The 22975-nt window shown below is 41.7% G+C and overlaps 1 protein-coding gene across 1 annotated transcript in view; it reads left to right on the top strand.

Moving 5' to 3' along the window:
* ush (Zinc finger protein ush) overlaps positions 1–22975 on the top strand; it is a 259439-nt gene that overhangs the window by 25756 nt on the left and 210708 nt on the right. The gene's annotated exons all lie outside the window — the stretch shown is intronic.

Here is a 22975-nt window from a genome sequence, read left to right as displayed (position 1 = left end):
AGTAAAATAGCTTCACTCACTATTTCCCCTTCTCTCTTTGTCGCACGCGCGCGCCTTATACGTATATCCACAAATGCGTATAAAATAGGGGAACGTTTAATCGCTTATAGATAATAGGAAGGATGTAAAGCGTGACTAGGAAAAGGAAGATAAGCCGATGGAAACAAAGGTAAAAATAAGCTTCTTTCAATAAAGTGTCAGGTAGACGTTGGAACGTTTACATAAGTCATCAGTCGCCTGCTTCTCTCTCTCTCTCTCTCTCTCTCTCTCTCTCTCTCGCTCTGTCTTTCTACTCTTTTAAAATTGAAAAAAGGAAAATGTTGGCGATCAATATAATAAAAGAGTCTGGTAGATCGTTAGCTTGCTGCTGTTTTCCGTGGATACAGCGGCGGCTGATCGAACGGCCGGACGTAGGCGATTGCATTGTTGTCTTGTCCCAGAGATCACAGCCGAGGGTATCGGCCTTCGCACTATCTTCCAACCGTGCGAGAACGAGAGAGCAAAAGATAGACGGAACGAGATAGAAACGCAAAGTGCAAGGATGCCTGTCTGCGTTTGCCGCCGTCTCCTTCGAAAGAATGCACAATTTCTCTGTCGCTGGCTTCTCAGCGACGGCACAGGAGAAAAAGAGAAGCAGTTTTCTTTGCTCTCACGGATTGCGATACGAGAGAGAGAGAGAGAGAGAGAGAGAGAGAGAGAGAGAGAGAGAGAGAGAGGGTGAGAGGGAGAGAAAGCGCGCGCGCGCGCGCATGTGCGCGTGTGTGTATGAGGGAGAGAGGCAAAGGAGTTGATGCCGAGTTATCGTCGAGAACTCACCGAGACAGGGAAAACACATGACTACATTCAAGATTCTCGGCGAAGGTCGATAAGGAAATTCTTTAATCTTCGACGCGAATTATTGCCGAGTTAGGTTCTCTTTCTTCTTCTTGTTCTTCTTCATCCTCCACCTCCTCCTCCTCCTCCTCCTCCTCCTCCTCCTCCTCTCTTTGCTTATTTTTTCCTTTATTTTTGAGTTCACGCATGCATAAATGTGTTCCCCTGCGGCGCAAGCTTTTTCATGTCTGGGCTCTACTAAGGATATTTATGTGTGCGCGCGCGCGCGCGATATGTTTCGCGTACAAATGGAATCGTCAATTTTTATCTCACCACAGCGCTCCGTGAGAATTCGCTTAGTTTTGGGCCAAAAGCGCAACTTGTTGTTACCTACGCCTCGAAGGGGCATTGATTAACGCACCGTTGCTCACGACATTACGAATATCTTAAGACGCGCCTCTTGTGCAATACGAAAATAATGGATAATGATCGGCTTATCGCGACATCAACGAGCAACTTTGATGGCACTTCTTTCCCAATAAGTAGAATCAATACCAAAACAAATTTGATAAGTTTGATTCGTGAAATGGATGGTTTGTAAGAATGTTTATTTTCAACGATTACGAAAAGTTGAATTCCCATGTCAGAATTCGATGCGAGCCACGTTACATACCAATGCTGCGACAATAAAGTTATAAAATTTCACTTTCATCGAGTGCACGTCCAAGTAAGAAGCGAACTAGTAGCTATTTTTACTACCAGCATTAATTAATTAATCTCAATGCACTTTATAACGAATGCAATTAATTTATAATTTATAATAGGATGATTGTATATATATTCAAGTTGAGTGTAAAGGTTTGAAGGAGCATTAAGTGAAGAAACATACTGGCTCCATCATACATCCATCATAAAAGCGATAAAAAATTGAATTTTTTTTTTATCAATTTTTCATATCGAATAATTATTCCCAATTTCGTTGGTACTTAAAATCCTAGAGCAAAGAGGACGAATGGAGTCTAAATGTTTTGCAATAAAATTAATTACGACATTTGGGTAAACGTTAAAGCTTATTAAATCATAGGCAGAGCGACGGTATCCGATGCAATGGAATCCAACGAAAAAGCTCATTACTTGCGATAAAAATCGCGAGAAAGGTGTACGCATCCCATAAATATATTTCAACTTGTCTTTAGCCAGGCCGACATTCCGTGCGTTTGCCCTTATCCCGTGCCCACTTTATTTCCAAGCAAACATTTCTTCAAACATAATTAACCGTTCGACCGGCGGCATACATAAATGACCAATTTAATTCTTTATTATGAAGAAGGGCGTGTATATTATGTTGTCGGCGACCCTTCGTCCGCTTCCCCTCACGCCCATTCGTTCATTCGCCTCGCGGCTAAAGACTAGCGAGTCGGGCGCCTCCCGCGGATAAACCCCCTTCCCCTCCCCTTATCCCACTCCCGTACGCCGCTCTCCTCGTTTTCCTGTGACGTCGGAACCAACAGGTGGGCGTCGGGATGCAACGCGGTAATCGGCGGCCTCGACGGCTCCTCCTCGCGTGCGCCCGTTTGTCCGCTCGCCACAATGCGATAACCCAAGCGGCAAAGAGCGATGGCACGAGGAAAGCCGATGAGCCAGTAAGCTCATATCCTTCGAGCAAAATAAGTCATTACGCGGTTCAAAGTTTCTATGTAAATTCTAGGTACGAGGTTACTTAATCGGTTAGGTGATAATGTTTATGCCTAAAATGCGAGCTCCTACCGCGAGCATTAATGTCACACCCGGCACGACGTCTACCTGTAACTTAACCGTATCTCAATCGGATCTCGGGTATTTACACGAGTCGCAAGTGCCGTAAATACATAATGGAGGTGCTAATTAAACGCTAAGATGAATAATTAAGCGGCGATTCGGCATTGCGTCAAGCGGCTAAAGTTGTCCATGAAAATTCTGCGCATTAATGATTAACGAACAAGTCAATAAAATCACGCGTGAACAGCTGGCTAGTCTTTTGCAAGTTCTGAGAGTCCGAGAGATAGGATTAAGGGTATAATATTGAGGAGGATAAGCAGGCGATGGTGGAAGAAGAGAAAAGGAGTGGGTGAGAGAGAGAGAGAGAGAGAGAGAGAGAGAGTGAGAGTGAGTGAGAGAGTGAGAGTGAGTGAGAGTGAGTGAGAGAGTGAGAGAGTGAGAGTGAGTGAGAGAGTGAGAGTGAGTGAGAGAGTGAGAGAAGCGCCTATACACATATCGTTCCTCATCGCGACTTATCGCCACGTACACACATGATGGAGGCGCGTGTGTTTTATGGGCTGTACTTCCTCTCGCGATGGGAAGATAGACGATCTCTCGGTCCTTCTCCTTTTTTCTTTGACTCCGTCCTCTTCTTGCTCTCGGTCTGCTTTCCCATTGGGTATTTGCATTATCGGAGGTCGATCGATTCGGCGAAAAAGCTCTTTGACCGTGCCTATATGCTACGCCAATTTCTCTCTCTTTCTCTTTCTCTTTCTCTTTCTCTTAATCTTTCCAATTTTTTTTTTTTTTTTTTAAATCGTGATCAATCTTAGATGAAGCGATCGGATTTGTCACTGAAAGCTATGAAATTGGTAAAATTATATTTCGTTATGTATTTATTTGGGCCTTCGTTTTCAGCATGTCACATTATTATTGATTGAGTTATAGAATAATTCGAATTAGCCATACACAACATACATATATATATATATATATATATATATATTGTACATTTCCATATCCGTTATACGTATATATACGTAAATATTGCAATCGATACTATTTATTGAAATTCACGTGTTTATTATACACAAATTACTCTCCATTAATCACAATAATCGTACGAATGAAAAAATGTCCTTGTGGTTCATTTAAGTAATAGCATACAAATACTTATAAACAGTTATATAATATATTGTACAATTTTTCCAAGTCAATATTCGATCTTTTTTTTTTTTGCCTCTTCTTTTTATAAATTGCTCATTTTTCCCTTAAAGGGTATTATCGACATCTGATAGTAGCTAGAGCTCGATATCGTGGAATTGCTTAATGGAAGCATAACGATAGTTGTGTTAAACTTTTCATTTAAATCCATTGGGCTGGATCGAAAAAAATATTTGCACCCTTTTCAAGGCTCTTGGCTTGAGAGCAACGAGTTCGAGATAAATAGCCCAATGAATTTAACGTTAAAGCAAGTCTCGCTGACGCACGGAGGAGGCTGGGAAGAAGGGCAAGAGCCCGTATTCATTAGACTTTTCCGCAAATTATTGAAATTTATCGATTAAAGTCAGGGGAATGCCACGACGATTAAATACATAGCTCAGTTAGGCTGGCGTTGGAGTAACGTATGATAATTCAGCAGTTAAAACAGTTAAGATATTATCGGGAGTGGAAAAGAATCACGCGGCCGACCATCGGCGAATCTACTCTACTTATCGGCGCTCAGCCAGAAAGTCGGGGTAAAAAGCACCAACTTCTGCTTTTGTAAAAGATAATGCGCGCTGCGAGGAGAAATAAAGGAGGAATGGATGCAAACAAGTTTTCGTCGACTGCAATCGGCGGAGAAGGTCCACAGCGCCTAGTGCGCTTATACGGAGAAGCGAGTATAATGCCGATTGTATATGCATGCACTCGGAGGGCAAGATCATCGCGTTTGCTATCATCGGTGCATGCAGCCGATACTGATTGATTATGTTGCCCAACGAGGCACGAAGAGTTTGTTTACAAAAGCCAACGACAGCTATCCTCCCTCCTCCCGCTCCCACTTACGCTCAAACTTACACTCGCGTCTCTCTCTCTCTCTCTCTCTCTCTCCCTCTCTCCCTCTCTCCCTCTCTCCCTCTCTCCCTCTCTCAAATTCACTGCCAGGAATAAGGCCCTGAATTATTTTCGTTGGATGCGCTGGAGATTTGATTTAATATTGCCAGGAGGGTCTTTTGTGAGATTATCGCTTACAATATTCATAGCTGATAATAATTCGAGATTCCATGCTGTCGTCGAAATTGTGTTTACGCAATTCAAATGATGATACCGATGGGAAGAAAATATTAAAATTCTAATCTCCATTAACTTAATCTATATTATTTATTAAGATAGGCTAGCGAACATAAATTTTTCGCTATTATTATCTGTACGATAATGTGTTGTTGCGACTGCCGAGAAATTTATACACTTAAACCAATCTACACGATTATTATTCCGAACTATTAAATTATAATTATGCGAAAATTCTTCTTTTTTTTGTTTTGTTTTTTTTTTTTGTTTTTATGTTTTTTGTTTTGTTTTTTGTTTTAAATTATAATTTGTTTGTTTTAATTCACGGCACTAATGAAATACGTGAAATTGCCCTGTAATTGTATAGATTATCATATTTCGCTCAATACATTTCTCTTCGGAACTAAATGGTATTACGGCTGCTATTACACTGTATTAGTATAATGCTCGTTAAATTTCTTTTTTCTTTTACCCACAGTCGCAATATATTAAATAAGATATTTAGCTGTAATAATTAAAAAATTAACAAACAAGAGACAAAAATATAATATAAAGCAAGCGAATGTCGAGATAAGAGATCAGTCCTCTTGGAGAGGAGAATTTTTTTTTTCCAATGATAACGAGCTTGAGTTTATTATGCGGGTGCGATGTTTGAGTTTCACTCGTTTCCGTTGCGAACGCAGGCAGAAAGCGGCGGCGATAGCGTGTAATGCGCGCGCAGATAAAGCCAAGCGGACTTAGCACCTGTTCGCAAAGACGATTGCGCCCGCACGTCGGTACCTCGAGGGAATTTGCAGGCGCTCGTCCCACCGCGGCACAACGCAGTACAACGCGCGTCATTTAAATCGTGCCGGTTGTACCTCCTTATTCGGTAATCGTATTACCGGCTAATGCAGAAATTGCTAGATACGTTGATCGTATGATGAAATATGAAGGACACACGCGCGTACTACCGAAACGAATTCTTTTATACGGTCCGTAGCGTACAATAACACACGCACCCGCCACTCGCCCGCTCCAACGTACACACGTATAATCACTCATGTTTATACACTTGGTAATTTATTTATTGATACGTATTGATATTTCGAAAGTTGCTTTTGCTAAAGGCCCTTATTGTCTGCTTGACCGAAATACTCGAAATAATTCCTATTATATTTTAAAGAAGACGGATAGGCAAGGACTGCACATATATCGCGTTATAAGATTTCACAATTTTAGTATTTTTTTAGATTAACTTGTTTCTTTAGTCGTACACATTTTTCGTTCTGCGCATCCTTTAATACAAGATAAAGCTCTCTGTATCTGCATTTCGAAAAAAAAAAAAAAAAAAAAAACACACACACACACACACACAAACAAACAAACAAACAAACAAACAAACTTAATTTCTATCTATTTATCTATATATCTTCCAGTTTATTATCGGGCGACCAGGCGACCATTATTTACGAAAGATGAGAGAAAAGATGAATGTTTGTACGTTTAATGGCGATCTATCTCATTCTGACATTTACATTACATTTTATTTTGTTTTTTATTCTAGATAGTGCTTTAACCGATGCGAATCGTTAGATAAGAGAGAAAAATTTTCTGCCTATCTTATAATAATGCACACTTTAGCCTTGCATATTAAATTGCATTGTAATTGTATGTGATTATTATTGTATGAAAAATTTGACTCATATAAAATAAGAACGTTTAGCGGGAAGGCGTGAATTTTATATAAAAACTATCTTCATATTGTTTGTCGATTTCAAATATTAGAGCGTACAAACATAAATTAAAGATTACGAATACGGTTATTCAACCGTTGTAATTGCAAAGGAAAAATTGCGGGAAAATAACTCGTGTCACCGAAGAGATCAATGAAATACGTTAATGCCCGAATCGAATCAATCCTATACAATATTTATTTGCCAATGACATCATTCTCTTTTTACAATAAATATAATACCTGTATAATACATAGTGGCGCGACAATGCATCTACTGCGTGTTCATTTGGCTAATCGAGAAAGCTCCCAAGCTCATATAATTTAACATATAATGGATTTATAAGCTCTCGAACGCAAGCTTACTATCGCTTTCAACTTTCAACAATTCGAAATTCAACACTTTGAAGTAGCGCTAAATTCGAGCCCGTCGACACTTGTTAATCTCCGACTACTGATTTTATTAGATAGAATTTTATCAAGATCTTTTATCAGATTGGAGGAACCGCGGCAGTTACCCTAATTAATCTCAGTCACTTGTTTCCGACTTCTCGTTCTACCCTTCGTTTTATCTTTACTAAGATGTAGCCGTATTTCTAAACAATATTAGGATCGCGGAACAATCCTAGCGTGGAGTGAGCGCTCGGCGCGGTGGTGGGGGGGGGGGGGGGGGGGGGGGGGGGGCGGCTATGCGGTGGTGGAGAAGGGTCGCCGTAGGGAAAAAGCCGGTTCGTGATTACGCCGGGGGAAAACAAAGGTGACGACAGAGGTGGAAACGGTATGGGGATGCACGACTGCCAATGCTGACATTGTCGCGACGTTCGTGGCCGGCTTATCGGAAGTCCCTCTCTGTACACGGGTCGGCGCTACCGTCGGCTTATCAAAGTGACACCCGAACGCGCTCGGATGCTTTCCAGCGGCGTCGGGGCAGAGTTTCGTTTACGAATTTTCCAGGGCCGACTCTCTTCGTGCTCGCTCGGATTTTTGTCCCTCGACGTAGCCGAGGTTGCCACCACCGCGATAACGAAAGCCAAGGCCGCAGGTGAAAACGAACTCTTGGCATCCTCTCGACGTCGCGCATTTTATCATTCGAGATCTTTGGCGCAAAGGGGAAGGATCGCGGCTGATATACATTGACCGAGATGGATCCGCCTCGTAGGATGCAGGAGTCGGTCGCTCATTATGCGAGCAGTCAGTTAGAGAGTCCATTACAATATGACCGGCTGATTGTTGTTATTATTAGTGATCGAATGCTTATAAAGACATCGGCTGACCCTGTTGGCTAATAAGTTAGAGTCCATCGACAATGCACAATGCCCCGATCATTATAGCAATAAAAATGCATTATTTCCATTTTCACCATTTCTGTGCAACTTAATGCAAATATCATGCACGTTATAATTATTACTAATGACTAATCTTTTTTGGCAGCAAGTATAAGGTGGAGTGGATTATGCGTTTACATTAGTATTAATTTGGCTTCACAAGAAATTATTGTACAATAATTAGCGGTAAGTGGCGGTTTAAATGACGTCACCGACACTCGGTCTATCGGCATCGTAATTAGAAATATATTGGCTGCAATAAGATTTAATGACTCAATGAGAATCTCAATTATTGCGGCAATAATGTATATTGATTCATCGAGGATAAATGATTTTGAAAAACACGAAAGCATCGGTGAATTGGAGTAAAAATAATTTTTGATCCATTCAAGCGCTTCAGGTGTCCTTTATTCGATAATTCATAATTATTATTCAACGTGAACTCTGTATGGTTGCAATTTGAGTAACTTTGAAATTAAGTAATCGATAAACGAGTAAGTGCCGATGACAATTAACATAGGAACATTGTAACATTTTATATCATTTATATAGTGTTATCCACCATAATATATAAAAATTTATATAAATTAAATTCTATTTATTTTATACTAAAGTGTCCCTTCGTTTACTTGATTGACTAGCAAAAGTTGATTGATAAAGTGGTGCTCGATATAATCAACCATATCGTTAATATCGATTAAATATGACTGTAGTAATATAAAAGAATAATTATTTTACAATGACAACATCAAGTATAATGATAATTGCAACTTCTCGGGACATATTGATTATTAATATCGTATATTTGCCTTTTATACAAAGTGTAATTATTAATTGTCAAGAGTTTACGAATTTGTTACGGTGTTTCGTGCAAAAGCATTATTAATAATTATTTATCATTATGTTAATTGTGAAAATTGTTGCATGCTCCATATATATATATATATATATATATATATATATATATATATATAAATTAAAAAGCAATTTTCATTTGAATGATCATGGATAATCATCGGTGATAGTTTATAAATAATGTTTAATCGAAGGTATGATTAGGCAAGGAAATTATCGGCATTTACTAAAGGAATACAAAATTACTGAACAACAGTACTTTCATTGCGATTGATAAAGCTCGCTGAAGTACGTCTAAATCTATTCCGAGATAAAATTCGAGCAAATTCAACGATGATGATCATGACGGCGACACGTGGAGATGGATCATTAATGTATGTAATGATAAACGTTAGGTTAGCGACGTTAAGCGGCGAATTGAATTCATTCGCGTTTCATAGAGGCCATTCGACGTAGAGTATCGAGTCCTTACGATAAAGAAGCTCCTGCGTTCCTTATCTAGTTTCCGCCCCCCGTTATGAGCGACGCTTCGTCATTGGCGGGCACTTCCGCAATCTGCGGCCAATGGAGGCGCTCGCCGCCTAATCGGAATCAGCTCTCTCTCTTATCACGGTCGCGATAGCGCGAAGGACGCACCTCGCTCGAGCAAAGCGCACCTACGGCTTAGGCGGCCTTGTCCAAGTGACGCTGGTAAGAAGAGACGGGCACTTGGATCGAAGCAGGCCCAACTTTATGAATTACGGGACTTTGAGCGCAGTGGCTTGGGAGCGGAGCCGAGACCCGTGGAAAGCCGCTTCCGCTCGAATTCCGCAAGAGAATTAATATCGTCGCGGCTCACGAGATTGACTCATTAAAAATCTCATTAGTCGACGGGACGAGTGCAGACCAGCGATTGTAGGTACAGCATGACATTGCTTTCGACGTACGATTAATCATCGTTCGCATTATCTCTCTCTCTCTCTCTCTCTCTCTCTCTCTCTCTCTCTCTCTATATATATATATATATATATATATATATATCACCTCCCCCTACCCCCTACCCCCTACCCCCTACCCCCTAACCCCTACCATCAAACACCTCCCCCTCACTACGTGGCGAGTAGCAGGATTTTCGATCATGAGCTTATTTGGTTTTTAGTAAAGTATAATTTTGCTCTTCCATATTACCGTATAATCTATGGATTTCGACATTCGAAAAGGGTATCTTATCTCTGCTTATTCTTCATTTTGTTGCAAGAGTTAAGCCGATTAAAATGAAGGATATGGATTGACACGTAGTGCATCATAATACTTAAAAAATACATTTTATATATTAGGTCAACTTTGCATAATTATCGGAATTTCTTATTTTGCACGTCTGGCTTCCAATTGGCGAAACCGCCGAGCAAGGAGAAGATGGGTAAGAAGAAGACTAAGATGATGATGATGAAGAAGAAGAAGAATCGAGTCGTTGGAAGGGCCACGCAAGCAAGTACACACGCGTAGAATGACAAATCTGAAAATCTGTTGCCGCCAATTATAATCTGGCCCTCTCAATTCCAGTCGCTATCCAGTTTTCTCTCGCTCCCTCTCTTTTTATATATACGAATCCCATTCCTTACCCCTCTGCCACGGCTTCTCTTTTCTTTTCGGTTTTCTATCCTTGTTCGCCCCCATACACTTCGCCTCGCCTCGTTTGGCCAGAGCCGTCGAGGGCTCGAGATATCTGATTTTACGGGAGAGGTGTTAATTCACGCTACACCCCTTCCCTTACTGTCCTCCATCACCTCTTGCACCCATTTCTCTCTTTCTCCGTACGTTCTTCTCTACTGCGATTCGTGAAGGAGAGGGAAAGTATCAGCGCGCCCGCAAGTGACAGAGTGAGACAGAGTGAAACACACAGAGAGAGAGAGAGAGAGAGAGAGAGAGAGAGAGAGAGAGAGGAGACACCTCGCAGGGAATGGACCGTGCGTGAGCGCGATTTTTGCTCTCGACAAAAACAAACGGCATTGTTGTTTTATTTTCGCTTGCTATTTTGCGCGCGCGCGCGCGCGGTAGGAACTTGATATATCTCCGCCAGATGTTTCATTCAAGCCTTTTAATTGATTTTTACGTGTATCAGCCTCGCTTTGAGCACTCGATGCTATTGAAGCTGCGTGGATTTGCGGATTGAAAAGTTCGATCGCTTTAAACGGCTCCCATTTGATTGTTTCAAACATACAGATTAAAATAACCAACTGTTAACTCAAGTTTTATTCTATTTGTTTATAGGTCTTGTTGATCCCTATAATTACAGCAGTCAGTCCTAAGCAAAAGTCATAACTATATTTTTATCGAACGAATCGAGAAATTTATTGTAATAATTTAAAGCTAATGGAGAGAGTTAGTTAGTTATACGTAAAAACATGTTGTTCTTTTAAACGATATTAATTGTATAAATAGCAATGATCGATGATTATTAGGAACCAAAGAGTAATTACTAATTGTGCCATTATAGTGTATTGCAGCCTGCAACCGTCGTAGCTTTTTGCTGTAAAGTTCGTCTTGCATTTTTGATAAGTTACGCATTTTATATCAACAAGAAGGAGAGGCAGAGAGAGAGAGATAGAGAGAGAGAGAGAGAGAGAGAGAGAGAGAGAGAGAGAGAGGGGTTGAGAATTTTGAAGTGACCAAGTGAATATTTACACTGATGCATTCGATGATTTTCGCCAGATCATCGACCGCAATATTTTTGCATAAAATCGCAGGGGTGTCTTATTACGAGGACGAAATAAGAGGAGAGAAACATCAATTCCCGCAAAAATGTCGCGGGTAATGGCATGCGAGTAGGTGCGACTCGGCCATCGAGGCGATATTTCGCAAAGCGTATTTCTTGAGCTCATTTTTTATGGATTTTTCCGTGCGATAAGAGCTTCGGTCAACTCACTCTAGTCGATTGGCTGCGTGTGCGTAAGATGCTTCATACACATGCGGGCAATCTAATTTGAATCGTGGGCATAATTTGCATATGCAGAATTGACGCTTCATCGATTGCGTGAGTCCTTTTCGTTAGTATTCCACTGACGCTTACCGTTAAGTATTCCCGACATGTGCGCTTTACATTATGCACGTTGACGCGATTGGACTTTTCGGTTTACTAATTTGCTGAATTATATTATTAAGTCAATGTTCTTAGCTTAAACGCTGAAAATTTTTTAGAGGGTAAAGGCTCGTAAGAATATGCTGATTGATCAGTGTGAGATTTATCGGCTCATAGGTTGATAATATGATTCTATTTTTAGTAACGTAAATTTTGCAATATAAGCAGATTGCCTATCTTGTCAATGATTAAATTTTCTTCTTAAATGTTCTTGTATTCTTGATTTACATGGCCACAACATTTAATATTTATGCTAAAAAAACAACCTATTAAAGCATTCCCTATCATCTTACTAGACAATTCAATTTATTATTTCAAGTAGATATTTACGCTTTAGATATATATATATATATATATATATATATATATGATTCCTCGAGTTTGGTGTAATTTTATAATATTAAATTTTTTTTCACTATATCCTTAGAGACTTATACTTATACAGTCGATCATCATTATTTCGCTCTTGTAACTCGTGCTTTTAACCATATGATTTATAGGTTTTATTAATGTTTTAATAAGCAATTAAATAATAATAAGAAGTTTTTATAGATATAATATCTCTCGAGGTCCTTGGTAATACACAATCTTAGATGTAAAAATAATTAACATAATTATCATTCGGTATAAAATATGAGAAAGACGAATAGAAATTCACGGAGCAATATTTTGCTATTCTTGTACTTAAAGCCCGCTCTCTTTTATATTTCTTTATTCTTCTTTTCCGTAATCTTCCTTTCGCCTTTAATCTCCATTTTATTTCCTTTTTGTTTCTTTCATTCTCAGCTACGATATCGGTGTATGCTGATCATTTGTTTAGGCTCGCGCAGGTATGCGATATTCGCCTGTTTTCTCCATTTCTACCTCTTGCTCTCTCTCTCTCTCTCTTTCTCTCTTTCTCTCTCTCTCTCTCTCTCTCTTCCACCCTTTGATTCTCTCTTTTCACCTGCCAGTTGAGATTCTACATCTCTACCTCCACCCACTCCCCTCGGCTCATTCTTACCCGCTAAATCCGACTGTTACCAAGCCAAACGAGTGCGAGCGAGCTAAAGTGAGAAGGTGACAGAGAGAGAGAGAGAGAGAGAGAGACGAAACATACACGCGTACACAGAAAATACAGCGCAGTGGACGTCTTTATTTACTCAGCTATATTCGTCAACTATGTATAGAGGAATCCCGACGATTTCATGTTGGTATTTAAGCCGCTCGTTCAATTTATTACTCGGCGAGATAAAGTTCTTATATTTCTCCTCGAGATTTTTTCCTGCGTTGAATTTCATCTCTCATTCCACCATTGGCTATACCTCCTTATTTTCAATACCCATCAAAAATGTATATATATATATATATATATATATATATATATATATATCTATTCGAGCGATATAATTTGTCGAAAGAGCGCGAGGGTAGACGAGAGAAGAAAGAGTGCGAGAGAGAGAGAGAGAGAGAGAGAGAGAGAGAACACAATCGATGAACTCACCCGATAAGTGCGTACAGTTTGCGAATATAGAAGTCGTTGGCTCGAAGCGACGAAACGCGATTTTTCATTAATTGGAAAAAGCGCTCGTTCATTAATCGGTTCGAGCCATCGGTGTTCCATCGCCTCGTCGTCCTCGTGTCCGGTCACGTGCATCTACGTGTACAAATATACTGTGTATACGTTAGCGCACCTATACGCGCTTACAGAGATAGCCTTGAAACGGCGAGAGAGAGAGAGAGAGAGAGAGAGAGAGAGCCAGTGTGTGCGTGCGAGGCAGCGAGGGAACGAGTGAGAGAGGAATCGCGTCAGATTGTCATCGCACGCTGGCCGTCGTTAAGAAAAGCGTCGCTCTTTCGCGACTCTCGTTGCATTGCGTGTATGCATACGGGAGAGCAAGATTTCATGGCGATTGAGGTCAACGGCTCATTCGTCAAGTGAGCGAGAAGGAGAGATAGAGAGAGATAGATAGAGAGAGAGAGAGAGAGAGAGAGAGAGAGAGAGAGACGCGCAGGAACACGGGAACTAGTCAGTGGGGCTCGTTAGGAGAGAGGAGAGCAGCGACAGATCCTATCGATACGCGTTGTGTAAGCGCGCTTTTATTATCCGTATCGCGGGCGAAACGCCAAGAGGCATCTCAGCTCCAGCCTCCCCCTTCTAGACGGATCGAGCCAAGGGGAGCGAGGGGCGATAAGAATATCGGTGGAGCGTGGATTGTCGATCATTGCACCTAACGTATCGCAATTTCATCACTCTCCCTCATTGTTGCTTTACACGCGTCTACGAGAATCGCAATCGCACGATATCCCGGCTTCGATTTACCCTGTTTACGCGTTCGTCGAATCTACGTGCTTTGACAGTCCTCCCTCCTTCTTATTATCCCTTTTCCCATCCGAAAGCGTGCGCCTCGCTCGCCATACTCGAGGAATATTATTTTACTCGCAACTTAAGTCGCCATTTATTTATACATCGAGCTTACATATCGAAAATCTTGTTGCTCTATTGGGAAACAACGTCTAAAGCCGTTTGCAATGTAACCGTGATTACGGATCGCGGATCTGTCCGATGATTATAACAAGATGTTGCTTAGCATTGGAGAAATTTTTAAGGCAGCCGCGATAAGCGGAGCGAAATATAGATAAAATTACCGGGGCAAATGTTGGATGACTTTAAGCCGAGGCGAGATATTCCGTCAATTGAGCTACGCGCTTCAATGACCGTTGTTGCTCTTAATTTTGTCTTAACGTATCTCTTTACTTATTTACTTAATTACTTAATTACTTATTTATTTATTTATTTATTTATTTATTTATTTATTTATTTATAGGTGACTAATATTCGTAACTGCGATTACTACATTGCATCCTACATATTTCAAAATTAACCGCAATATCGTTTGGAATTTTTATGAAATCAACGAACCGGGTTCTCTTATTTATCACGCGGATATCGCGGTAATGTGCAATTTTCAGTCTGATCTGGTTTATGAAAATCTTTCATTTATTATGGACGTGCGCTGATCGCGGGGATAATAAAGTAACGTTACTTTACCTTTCGCTGAAATTCGCCAGTGTCTCCCGTCGCGCAATTATTTTCAACTATTCTTAAAATATTCATATATTATCCTTCAAATTTTCAACGCTACACTCATGCCCCTCAGCCTCAGCTCGGAAATACAAAGAGGAAACTTATAATCACTCGCGCGCAACGTGTTAAAGCGACACGCCATTAGCCATGCCAATTCCGCGTATTAGTCATAAAGAATGCGTAAGACGTAATGCGTTTTTTGCTGCTCTTTAGAAATGCACATGCGGAGAAGCTCGTTGAAATCATGGCCTAAGAAAGTTTCGCGCCTAATACGATTTCAAGTATGGTCGAGAGCGGAGAGATTGTACGTATCGTAAAGTTATTTGAGAGGTTCACGTAGAGACGCTCAAAACGGTAATTTCTTTATTATACCTCTGGGTCAGTGGTCATCAGTGGTCAGGGTCGGCGCAATGTAGCTCTAGGAGATGTAGGAGACGCCGATTTCGAGGATAAGTTATTATCGCGTATTTGTTCTCGAGGAGATTAGTTAAGGTTGTAGGCTACGGTGCATCCTAAGAATCGTAAGATTTTTTGCAAATAATGACGGTGACAATTTTTTTTCACCAACGTAACGTTCAATATGTGGATAATATTATTATTATTATTATTATTATTATTATTATTATTATTATTATTATTATTTCATTTAAATAGGCATGTAGGATTGGGCTTATCGGGAATCGGTGACACCTGTGTGGCATTGCGATTGAGGAGGATGGGTGGAGGGGGTGGCGATGGTGGTGGTGGGAGCGTGATGGAATAGGGTAGGGGCACTGCTTTACGTTCATTGCGATTTCTTGTCACTTCGTAAATCTAATGGCGTTGATAATCACGTCGCATACTTTAATTAATGCATCGACCAAAGGGTAAAGCTTGCTCTGACTCGATCGAACTCGACGATTTGGAGAATTTTACGCGTGCGTGCGCACACCACATAACTCAATCATGTGTTTACGAGCGATCGATAATTATGGCGTGATCTACTTGTGATGTAGTTATAATCTGTTGTGATTTGCGACTGTCACTTTGGCCTTTCGTTAAGGCCATTATAAGATTTATAAGGCAAAAACATAATGATGGAAGGTGCGCATAATTATACGTAAGTAGAGAACAATGAAAGTATAGGGAAGGCTCTACTAATGATTATGCAGCATTTGGTTGATGTAGAATTTTATCTCATTGGAAAATTCAGAAGTAAAGGAATATCATCATATGTGCACTCGGAGGCGTTGAATACGCTATCAATGCGCTTAAATTCATAATGTGTGCGTAAAAGCGTATGAGAGAGAGAGAGAGAGAGAGAGAGAGAGAGAGACGAAGAGAGGACGTATGAAGGGGAGGTGAAATTCGATTAACTGCCGACACGGCACGAGGATAAGACATCTTTCCTGTGCTTTCTTCGGACATGCGGCCGAGATGTCGTCATATGCCACGGCCTGTTGATGAGGTAAAGAACGTTGGTGGACGATGAGGAGGAGGAGGAGGAGGAGGAGGAGGAGGGGGGCGGGGGAGTAGGGGAGCTCAGTCGAGAATATCAACGACGGCCGAATGAAAAATTCCAAACGATTGTCATTGAAGGGTGCGATTCTATTTTTATCAATGCAGGCGGATTATCTTATTAAAAGTGGTACGAGCCATTTAGAATAAGTCGTCAATGCCCTCAGCCGAGATATAATAATAATGGCGCTGCCGTATTGATGTTTAATACGATTGCGATCGACGAAGCTTCGTTTATTTTTCTCAAGAGGTGTGTACGCTTGACTGAGCAAGTTCAATTAACCAGCGGAGCGATCGTAGGCTTGATTAAAGCGATAGGCCGAGGAAATTAGTTTTATTAAATACAATGTAAATAAATAAAGCCCACGCCATGCGTCCCATTCAATATTTCATATCGTTGCTTTGACTTTTACAATATCTCGTATAATTTTCCTTTTTCAGGTAAGTCTGTCCCACTGGCTTTTTTCCCCGTCAATTGAATATCACCGCTAACGTAAGTTTCACGACATTTACATATTAATTTAGCACATTGTAAAACAAAAGTCGTTAGTTTACTGCCGATTGGCTTTCCTATCTCCTCGCCTGAAGTATGCGGCACGAATGTTCTTTTCTTCTTCTTTTTCTTTTCAATGATATTATGTACATTCTCCCGCGTGCTTAAAGCTCATATTTAATACGGCACGCGAAGCGAGAGATAACTTGGCTTACGGAATCACTGCTTACGAAAAAAACTTGAAGAACAACGACGCGCCCAACTAGCTATTCCTCCTGTTACCTCGTTCACTTTGTTAAAACTATAATGCCCTTACTGCTCTATAAATTAAAAGAATTCTCGCTACTCTTCGATTAAACATCTTTCACGCTGGCGATTTGTGCGTGTCAAGTTATTAGAAAGGATACAGCTGCTGTCATCCAAGTATAATACAGCGCCAAGATATCCGATAACAAGCTCGAGCAAGTCCTTCGTGCAATTGAAATAGATGACTGTGTCGCATAATGGCCGGAGCGTTGGTACAAAGCCCTGTAATCGCGCGCGATACCAATTTCCCGTAATTTCCTAATGCTCAACCGCTCACAAACTCACGCATACAAGCGCCAATGTCAATGAGTTTTTAGAGAGCTGGCAATGATGGCCGTAGCGGCTCGCATATAATTGCGTGACGGCAGCGCGAAGAAAGTACAGAGCTCGAGAGTGTAGGGTCGCGTCCTCGGCCACCCACGCGCGGCCCAATATGCTTGTATATGTACGGTGGTTCGTCGGCACGTAGAGGGGTTGTCGAAGACGGAAGAGGAGGATGCTGGCTCGTTGTCATGCAGGATGCGGATGATGAATCTCCCGTTTCTAGATCGCAGCCCGGTGTACTTCATTTCCGCGTCTTACAGCCCAGCCGGCACTCCGAAGGAAATGAAAACAATGAGATACAGCGGTCATCCGTTACGGGTACACCTTCTTTCGCTCTTGCGCGCGCCCCTTGACTCGCATTTATATTACTTAAGCGGTCGCACGGGGTCGTTGGCTCTCCCTCCCACCTGTCCACGCCCCTTTGGCGGATGCGAGAGAAGAAATGGGGCTGGCGCTTTACGCGATTAAACCTTGTTTGATTTTATTTTCGTTTTTTTGTTTTTGTTTTGTTTTGTTTTGTTTTGTTTTGATTTTTTCACCCGTTCGTCCAGCCGATCGATCCTTTTTTATGTTACGCTGTGTCGCTCAGTCGCACGGACCATCTACTTGCGCACTCGCGAGAGTACTTTTTAGGTGGGCGCTCCATCCATCGGGATTCGCTGTTGAATTATTATCGACGCACTTGTATCGTATTGCTATACCAAATATTATCATCTCTTACATTTTGATTCGTAGGCTCCTAATCGTGTGACTATTTTTTACGACATTGCAAGGCTTCTACGGCTACTAATATATAACCTGTCCGACAACTCAATGTTGTAAAATTATTATTGAATTGTGATCTCGTTTTTCACGCAGCTTATATCGCCAAAGGTTCTACTATACGAGTGATAAAGCAACGATTATCTCGCTTGAATATATTTTGGCTTATCGTCTCTACTTTACAAATCTTTTCTCTCTCTCTCTCTCTCTCTCTCTCTCTCTATCTATCTATCTATCTATCTATCTATCTATCTATCTATCTATGTTTCTCCTTCGAGAGGATTATGCTTGCTCGTAATTGTTCGCGATATTGAAATTTTCGTCCTCTTACTTTTTATCACCGTTCCGTAATTATCAAGTGAAATGCAAATGAATTCAAGTTATTTCTTAATTGTAAATTCTTCGGCCCTGTATACACAATATTCCAGAAAATTCCAGGTAAGCTTGACAATTACTAACCAAACATTGTAGCGCATAATTTTACGTCCCCTTAAAGAGAAGGTTTATTCTTATCGTTAAATCGTCGATAGGTTGGCATATCTCGCATACTTCGGATCAGAAAATGCGTCGAGGCTAATAATCAAAGCCGAGCTGTTGAAAAGCCGTCCAGCGTAGTTCGTCAAACGACAAATATTACTCGTTACCTTCGCTTTATTCCTCCAGCTATCCGTTCATAAAATCACAGAGACGTTGAGAGTGTCGCTCTCGCGAAAAGTCACGGCATTGAAAAACGCTCGTTATTTATTGTATCGTAAATTAAGAGGGTGGCCGAGGACGAGGAGACTTCCAATTACTTTACGGCACTACTCGAGACGTACTATTTGTAGTAGTTGAACAGTCCTTAAAAGTAAAAAAGTAGTATCGCGGCTGCAGCTGCTGGAAGCCCAAAGAGTCGTTAATGTAAAGAATGAAACAAAAAATGGCAATTCGTTCGTACCCGAGCTTCGTACGCGCCGCGGCCAAAGTGCGATGAAGCGGTGGGACGCGGGCTGCGAGCGAGAACCACTTTGGAAGCTGCGAAAGGCGAAAGACGCGAGGATCGTCGCCGTGGAGGAGCGTCAACTCTGTCTCCCCTCGGCGCGGGATAAGACTTTATCGGCTTAGCTTGGCTATGTTTCGCGAGAGGAGGCGAGCTGGGAAAATCAGCAACCAGGGTCCCGGGAGGCGGGGACTCGCTCTGATAAGGAGCCTCGAAGGTAGGACACGGCCGTCTCAGTTTAAAAAAGTTGGGCGGCTACGGTGAGTTGTGCGATTATATGCGCAACGCCGTCGCTTCTTCTCTCGGTCGCGAAACCCAGGCATTCTCTACCACCACATCAGCTCCCGCATGGGCTTTCTCTCTTTTGCTACGATATACGCTTCTGTGCCAAACTTACTTTTACACTTTGCAGTCATCTTTCCTTTTCTACTTTCGAGAATTATTCGTCTCGCACTCTTTGTGCATTTGTTCACTTGGTCACAACGCTGTGGCGTGAAATTCTGCTAATCATAGACCTTATACAGTGATACAGCCAGCATCTACACATTTTAAATTTGAATCCATCTACTCAAGAAGTATAGAAAAAAATATCGAGAAAAATAATTAGGAGTATTGACGAAAGTAAAACGTCCATTATATGATATTACGAAATAATATCCCGAAATAGTAGTTATTTAATGCTGAGCAACGAGTGATTAATTTTCGGTGTACGTAGCGCTATGAAGGTGATAGGAGACGATGTTCCATTGCATGTTGTAAAGAGATCAGAGATCGGACTATTCGTATATGCTTTTATGAAAAGTGCCAGAAGAGTTGGAGATAATCGTACTTTTATTCAAGAATCCTCCATTACGATCGCCTGTCGTCCAGCTTAATGAGTGGCTCGTGAAAAATTAGTTAGTCGCGCGATTTAATTAATGGCCGAGTAGTAGCTGACAAGAGCGTAACGATCGTTCCGCGAGTCGTTGTTCTCGTAATCGTGAGCCTCGACTAGTTTTCGAATCGATTAGAAACGTTGTTGGCCTCTTTCAGCCTCTTCCCCCCCCCCCTCACTCACTCACTCACTCTCTCTCTCTCTCTCTCTCTCTCTCTCTCTCTCTCTCTCTCTCTCTCTCTCTCTCTCTCTCTCTCTCTCCTCCCTCCCCTCCCCTCCCCTTTTCCATATCCCGCAGCCGTGATAATTCGGTGGCTTTCGGTAGACGCCATTTCGCCCCATGGGGATAGGAAAACACCGCCAAGTGCCGGGCGCTCAGTCATTTTCCGGAAACAAATGCAAGTGCGTCGGGGGGATAAGGGAGACGGAGAAATTTTGAAGGAGTTTCAGGATAGGGAGGCACCGGCGTACGTGCCCTGCGTCACTGATTTCATAATTTCCGCTCCGAGCACCGAAGCTCCGAGGATGACGGAATCGCTGATAGGTTCTCAAGTCCGAGGAGTTGTCATCCGGCATTAATGGTCCGAGTCACCGGGTGGGGCATCGTCGGAGCGCAATCGTGGCCTCGCAACTTCCTGTCTTCGATGGATTTGGCGCTCGTCTTCTTATTTCATTGGACAATAGATCGCCGGAGAATATCTGACGAATGCCGCTAGTACACCGCGAGCTAAAGTCTCGAGTCTCGAGTCCACGATGGCTATTCGGCGAATCCGATCGAACATCTCGAGGCCACTTTCCGCGAATCGTTCTGCCACTTTCATTCCTGACATATTTTAAACGAGCCTACCTTTACGACAGAAATAATTTGTTCCGTTGTCGTCGCCTAATGAGATATCGCGCGCTCCTCGCTTACTGCGCTTAAATCGAATAATTATAGATCGGAGCGCACCAGCCGGTTGTTAAATGTCAATATAAAATCATATTTCACTAACCATTGGTACGACGAGCCAGGAGGATTCACGTCCTCGGCGATCGAGTCGGATGATTCGATGAGACTTATAAGAGTCGCTTGTCAACGTTGTTTCTACATCAACTTATGCGCATCGAGAAGACAAGCGCCGTCTTTATTTGAGTGGAAATTTTATTATTTTCCGCTATTAAAAATTTCGTTAAAGCGTACGAGTGAGGTAAATTATTTTTCAAAGTATGAACGTGCGCGCAACGCATACAGTATATTACAAAGTATGCATAAAGTCCCGATAATATCTTTAAGAGTGCAGTTTTGAATATAAGTTATCAAGAAAACTGGTTTCTTTCATGCATTACGTATCAGAAGCTCGAGGATTATCGTTCCGCCAACTACACTTGCGTATTGGTTTAAGCTTTTAATTTGCGAGCGGCGGCCAATTAAACGCTAACACGTTTGTGAAATATTATAATTTATTACCAAAAATTCATGAGCGGAACGAGTAATAAAACTTACAAAAAACAGCGACCCTGCGCTTATATTACGTGGGCTCGAACAAAAACACAACCGCGCACGTCATTTTTTGCACAACAAAATGGCAACGCAACGCAATACAAAGTAGGATAAAAAGACACGGTAGACAGTGATTCGCGGGGCTTGATAGGTCGAGTTTCATTGTCCCTTAGCGAAACATTGTTTAAAAATGAAGAGGCGCGAGCTCGTGATTATAGAAAATCGAACAAAAAGAATGGCGGGGTAGAGATTCGCTGGGCTTATCGGGCTGTCGCAAGGCTTTTACTCCTGACGCGCGTTTCCCTCGCGGGTCTCGGCCGACCATTGTGGCCCCGCCATGAAAAAGCCTCGCCACGATCCCCAATGGATATCTCATTATTCGAGACCTTTTTCAACGCTCGCCGTCACAACGCTTCCGCGCTTCTTTTCTAACCGCGATGACGTGACTTGGCGCATACACATGCACGGACAAAGAGGCCGAATAACCTTTTCTGAGTGGAGTCCGATGTGTAGGACGAGACCACGAGGCACTCCACGCGCCCGAGTCCTTAACGGAAAATCGAGCTACGCCCATCAGCGCGCGCTTTCCCTTTCATGACACTCTTATTGGAGTCGAGGTGTCGCTTGCAATTGGATTTTAATGTGATGTGTGCGCGTGTGTGTCGTATGGGAGGGAGAATGAGACGGAGGAGGGGATAAGTTGGAAGCAGTAACAGCAGCAGAAGCAGCAGCAGCAGCAGCAGCAGCATCAGCTTAAATATAATACTCTTCGAATGGAAATTTCACTCTCGAAATATTCGATGACGGATTATATGAGTTTAAGATGAAAAAATGAAAAAAATTGAAGGAATAACCAAGCTACGTTCACGTCCTCGGTAGTGTAATTGTAATTATCATTGACATTATAATGTCTTATATATGTGCTTATTTATTGTTTATTGATTTGCTCTATGCGAGAAAAATTCCGTATTCCCGTCATTAGCGAGATAATATGTAAGAGCTAATTCTGGCTACAGCTCGACCGAGAATTTTCACTAAAATTTTACTACTCTACACTTTAAAGTCTACCTAAGAGGCGAGTTACCTGCCACGAGCTATTTCCAACCACTTTTCATTAATAGTTTTAAAGCTTCAGCGCCTACAGTTTATTCAAAAGACGCCGTAAGTCGAAGAAAAGCATGACGAATGCAAACTAGTTACAACGCCGTCTACGTACATATAAAAACTAATTAGCCTGAAATCTTGTGGCGATGCTGACGTGTGCAAAAACGGCTATCGCCTAGCGCTTATCAAAGCGTGACACATGGAGACTGATACGACGAAAATAATTATTCACACAGATTATATACGATGTCGG

The sequence above is a fragment of the Ceratosolen solmsi genome, unplaced genomic scaffold (assembly GCF_000503995.2).
Source record: "Ceratosolen solmsi marchali unplaced genomic scaffold, CerSol_1.0 scaffold14, whole genome shotgun sequence".
In the NCBI taxonomy this organism is placed as follows: Eukaryota; Metazoa; Arthropoda; class Insecta; order Hymenoptera; family Agaonidae; genus Ceratosolen; species Ceratosolen solmsi.
This window is presented reverse-complemented; position numbering and strand designations above follow the sequence as displayed.